The sequence below is a fragment of the Apteryx rowi genome, unplaced genomic scaffold (assembly GCF_003343035.1).
Source record: "Apteryx rowi isolate R43461 unplaced genomic scaffold, aptRow1 scaffold_7, whole genome shotgun sequence".
Taxonomy (NCBI): Eukaryota; Metazoa; Chordata; class Aves; order Apterygiformes; family Apterygidae; genus Apteryx; species Apteryx rowi.
In genome coordinates, this window is record NW_020450982.1 from 861,399 (window position 1) to 867,404 (window position 6,006).

Here is a 6,006-nt window from a genome sequence, read left to right on the forward strand (position 1 = left end):
CTTCTAGGCAAAATCTGAATTCCATGTGAAAATGTCCCCCCTTCCCCTTGGGGCTGGTTCAAATGAGCAAGGAACAGATAGATCAGCAATTTTTCCCATATCTTATCTCCCTCCCCTTTAACTCTCCCCTTGGTTTTCAATCCATCAGCTGATCTTCAGGGATCAGGGAGAGATAGGCTGTGAAACAAGTGTCTTAGAGGCAAAGTCCCAAAATTTGACATAATACCCCATCTACACAGTCACTTTTACACCCTCTAAGCTCTGTATTACAGCATTAAACATGCACACACACACAGTTCTGGTCATGTTAAGACCAGAAACCTTGCATTTCCTATTTCTCTCTTCTTTGTTAAAAAAAAAAGAGAGAAATTTGCTGTTCATAACAGAGTATGCTCTAAGTGCAGCAATATTTCTAAGAAAGCAGCACAGGTTTTTGTCACTGACAGCAGAGTTATTTTTTAAATATAAAGCCACCTGTTTTGTGAATGCCCTGCAATGTGCCATACAATACCTCCACAAAATCTGCAGAGGATCTGTCCTCAGCAAGAACTCGCTGTATTCCAAAAAAGAGACACTGATTCTTTCCTCCCAACTCCAGCTGAACTAAAGTCTAAAGCAATTAAGCTGTTTCCTCCCTCTCTTCTTCCAGGCTCCTATCAACTGGAACAGATCCCTCTCTGTGCCACGTGTAACTTTCAAAAGTCAGTGTGGGAAGCATGTTTTCACTAAAACAAAAACAAAACAAAACTGGCTGCCTCTTTGTTAGATGATTCAGAGATCCAGGATGTATTCTGCATTCCCCATCCTCCACCTGCCTGTTACTCTTTCTGTATTGTAACACCCTGAGGCCATACAACAAAAGCAATGTTTTCAGGGAGGAGAGAAAAGTTTATATTGGGGGAGCACACATCTTACCCCCATCTGCAGGCAGAGAAAAGGGAGAGGAGGGTGATTACCCAGCTCACTAGTGATGCCAGAGGAGCCCAAGAGGGAAAGTGAGAGAGCAGGATTCACCCTTCTTCAAAAGCATATGTTTGTTTGCATTTCCTTATAGTACTTAGCTATCACATACCATCTAGAGGTAGTGAAGGACTTTACAAAAAGAGGGGCATCATGCCTATTTTAGTGATGGGRAAACAGAGGCACAGAGAAGTGTCATCGTCAACCCAAGATTATCCATCAGGACAGAGTCAGTGCCAGAAACCAGATATCCCACATGTGAAGGCAACACTTACATCCTCACACCATGCTACCAATTACCTATATAAGCTGCTTGTTTCAAAACTATCATTTCCTCCACTTCTTACCCTCTTATATCATCATATCCCAAACTTATGACCTCTTATCTCCAGGCCCAGTCCTGCATTTCCAACACCAGAACCCACATAACCTCCCAGGAAAACCCACCTTAAACGTGTTCTGACACACCACTAAGGCCTAAGGCAAGGGCTAAGTTTAAGGACTCAGGCAATCACTATTTCCATCACTATAGCCTTTGGGTGCTTCCAGAGGAAAGCATTTCCACCTAAATACTCATAGCCTAGAATCTGTTGCAGGCAACATTTCCACTCAAATTACAGCCTTTACATCCCGACATGTTCCATGCCGAGGGGGAGACGGTGGGAGCTGGAGTCTGAATGAAGAAACATTTTCAGGTTCAAAAACAGAAGCTGGAAATGAAGCTTAGATTTTCATACAATCACTTCTTCAGATCACCCAGCTGGCACAGAAACAGGTCCTTGGGCAAACCATTGCCAGGGTGCTTCAGTAAAAAAGCGGCAGCTACGGCAGATCCCGTGCCAGAGCACCCCGTGGCGCTCCTGCAAAGCGCCTGGCGTGCGGTGCACCAGGCRAGGTCCTACCGACTGCACCGGCTCCAGCAGAGAAAAGCCCCAGCAGTGGTCAGGGACAGACTTTGCTAACCTGAACTCTCTTTTTCAAAGACCTTCTTGCAGACCTCAGCGTAAGGACATGCCCGGGTCCAAGCTGTAACATACAGTACAATATACTCCAGAGCATAGGCTTATAACTGACAAAGCCATAAGACTTACCTAAGTTACGCCAAGGATGCACCTGCCTCGTGGAACCACGGAGGATCAGGACAGAGCAAAGATAGCGTAAATCGACAAGAACCTGCTCAGCTCTCACTCGCAACCATTGTCACTGCCCTAAAGAAACCATAGGCTAATTTTAGATGTGATAAGCTAAGCTTGGGTAATGTACAGCCTCCGCAAGCAGTGATGGGGCAGGGGACAAAGGTAGAAGCAGCTCTTCTGAAGCCTGATTGTATTTGGGGAGTTAGTTGGAGAGAATAGTAGTTATGTATCAGCTCACTCATCATCAGCATGGAAGGAGTGAGACAAGAAGGATTCATGAGATTTATGTTTATTTAAATTGTATTTTAAAATGTAGTAAAATGTTTTTTTTCCCCTTTTATCTGATTTAAGTAAGACTCTACAGAAACACTTGCATTCCTGAAGGGCCCACTGCTATATGCTGATACTGTGCCTTTATTTGAAAGGAGAGAAAAAAGCCCATTAAAATTCTCTTAAGGAACTTGCCATCATTTGCTTTAAAAAATGAATAACCAAAACACAAAGAGTAAAAAGCTTTTCTGTCTCCAAGGCACGAAGGGAAGTATTTTCCAAATCTAAATATGCACAACAGAGCCTGGCCATGAGCCTACTGGCATCTGTGTGTTGATCTGAATGAACTTTAAGATGTCTGTTCTCTCAGAAGACATGTATAAAAAAAAAAAAAAAAAATCCATGACTGCTTTTAATCTACCTGAAATACAGAATACAGACACAGCATATTTCGTACTTGCTTTATCATCTACTACACATGCCTTTTTAGCCTGCTGTAGCTTTACTAGGCTATTTCTGTTCCTATATAACAGTAAATAACATTTCCTGGAGAACCCACCCAGGGCCATATAAAGCCATCTGCTTTTAAGTTAGCAATGAATTTTTCTTACAGATATGCACAGAACAGCTTGCATTGTCACTCCAAGAAATTATGCTGCTGTTTATTCAAGCAATAAAGGAATTGGTTCCAAACAGAGGGCTTTTTTTCCCAGCATTTGTCCTCCACATGTGGTTTTCTTCCTCAAGTGTTGATTTTTCATAGTTAAGAGACTTTTTCCTGCCTTTTATCCACCAAGCTAATTGCATTCTTATTCTCCTGCTTAATGAGAGCTGACATTCAGCTCAGCACTCTGTAAAACAGAAAACAATACAGTTCCTGTTCCAGGGAGATAACAGTTTAAACTGACCTCATATGAATTGGGCATACAGAAAAGGGACATTCACGTCCAGCTTGTGATTATACGGACTTTTGTTTTTTTTAATCATGGGAGAGAAGACACATGGTCAAGCCCCTTTGCCCCATCCTCCTGCAACCTGGAATGACCTTTGTATCTCCCAAAAGAGCAGCCCCTTAACCCAGCTGCCACAAACGATGCTYGGTTGTTCACAACCTCCTCATTCGAACAAACTGGTCTCTCTCTGCTACTTACCAAAGGGATCCCACATTACCTCTTAACAGGAGGACTTGCTTTGCACAAGTAAAGCAATATGCGACATGTGCCAAATTCTCTGTTCTCCTTCTAACGGTTGCACAATTATGAGCACCTRCACGAGGCGCTCTGTGTCACACACTCCCATGAAGCTACTCAAGAGGTAAGGCCAGCTCCTGCCAGTGATGGACAGCTGCAGAAACGTTTTCCCCTCTTAGACTGTCCTATCTGCCCATGCATATACATACCCTCATTCATCCACAAAGAGCTCTCTTGCAAATATCCCAAATTCAGAGTTTCATAACAAATTCCTTTTTGTTATCCTGAAAAACTTGGGAACTGGGATTCCTCAAAATAGCATGGTTTTCTTAAGGGAAGGACCCATGTTCTGACCATCAGTTTTATTCCTAATGACACAAATTCCTCACCTGAAAAGCAACAATCGCTTTTGCAAATGTATATGGTATAAAGTGTGTAAGGCTCACGTACTCCATTGTACCCATTTCTGACTAGGCAAAGGATCAGGACTGAAATAYAAAACTCAAATAGAAGTTAAAAAATAAAATCTGTGCTCCAAGACCAAAGCATTCACTGAAATTCCTGCAAGCCAGATCTGCTGAGTCAGGCATTGCTCTGCTCACTGGCCCAAACTCAGGCACATCTGATTCTCTTATAGCAATAAAACGCGTTCCTGTCTTTTTTCCTTTACTATGAAAATTTGTATCTGAAAGAACTGTGTGAATTTGACATGAATACATAAAGATAAGATTACATCTGCCAACTTGACATCTCTAGCTGTCAAATAATTAACACATTAATCACAGTTGATAAAAATATTAACGGCCTTCTTCAAAAAGCAGCAAAGGGTGTTCATCATACCCTTATTCATCCACGAAAGAACAACCCCCCCCCCCCCCCCGAGCTTTACCGTCTAAAGCTGAGAAATCCTCTCATGCAAACTGGGAGTCTGAGAACACGAAACCCCTGCCTAGAGGACTAGGGTTTTGTTTTGTTTTGTTTTTAAACAAGGCCTTTGATACCAAAAATTACATTTCGCTGTGTTCAGTGACTAGCCACCTCCTGAGGTTTCCAGCCAGCTCTCTAGATATAGGGCACTTGCAACAGATACCTTGTAAATACTATTATTAGTTGAATGTAGCAATAGGTACGGATAGAGGATGCAATCTCTGTAACTCCACAGAATATGGAAGGCTGGTAGATGTGGAAAAAATGAAGTTCCTTAACAGTTTAAGATGATCTAAGACATAACTGCTGAAGTCCAGCTTCCCTCACACTCCATATTCCTGCCCCCCTCCCCTGACCTGACCTTAGCTCTCACCTCATTCTAAAGGGAGCTGGACCACCAGAAACTCGTACACCTTTTTCCTGTAAGATTAATTTCCTGTCTATACAGCTCCATAAACTGGCTCACCACAGCATCAGGTGATTGATGACTTCGATCAGCTTAAGCAGATGAAAGATTTGCTGAGGATCATAAATAATATATTAAAAAATATAAAAGGCAGCTTAGAACAATGTGTAATATAATATTTATCCATGACACTCACTTTAATATTCTGCTTGGAGAAGCAATTTCTTAAATAGAAAGTTGAGACAGCTTTTTTTAAAAATTTTAAACAGTGACCAAGAATATATGAACTCTGTGCTCAAAATTCTTGGAACAGGTGGGTTCTTAGCTTGCATTACAGAGACATACTCAAAACTTCTGTCAGTATGAGTGATTTCAAAAGACAGAAAGCTTGCTGATGAAAGGCTGTATATGCAACACCTAGCCCTGTACACAGGAGCAAATTATTTTAAGTACCAAATTACTATTGCCATTCTGTAATTCACCTTTCTTTAAACTACCAACCAAATGGCTTGAATTTAAGAAAAGCAGTGGATATATTAGCAAATGTTATTTTGTGGTGAGTTAAAGTTACTTTTATTTGAGAGGCGCGACTCCTACCTACTACAATCCTTTGTGCACTTGTTTGATCCAAGAGGAGACCGATTCGTACGATCAGATGGAATCAAAAAAAAAGTTTTCAGTGGAACAAGGATCTGTTTATTCAACACTGAATTAATGACTTAGAAAAGGGGATGGCAATAAAAGTGAGGCAATAAAAGTTCTTTCATTCAGAGCAATAAAGAAAAGGGGTACCTACAAGAGCTGCAGCAGGTCTGAACACTGACTGGACCATAAAACAGGCACCTGACATTCAGGGTAAATCAAGCAATGCACACAGAATGAAAAAACAAGTTCCAGCTTCAYAGTGCAAAAATAAGTACTGAATTAACATCAAAAAGAAATGAGGCCTCAGTTATGAGATCTAAGAAAACGTCAGCTCAACACTCAGAAAAAACAAATGACAAGAATTGGGCAAGGGAACCAGAAAAAGCATTTGTATTTGTGCCCTTGTACCTTGAAAGCCTTTTAGCATGGGGTGACCAGAACACAATGTACAGAAAAGAAACATGGATGGTAA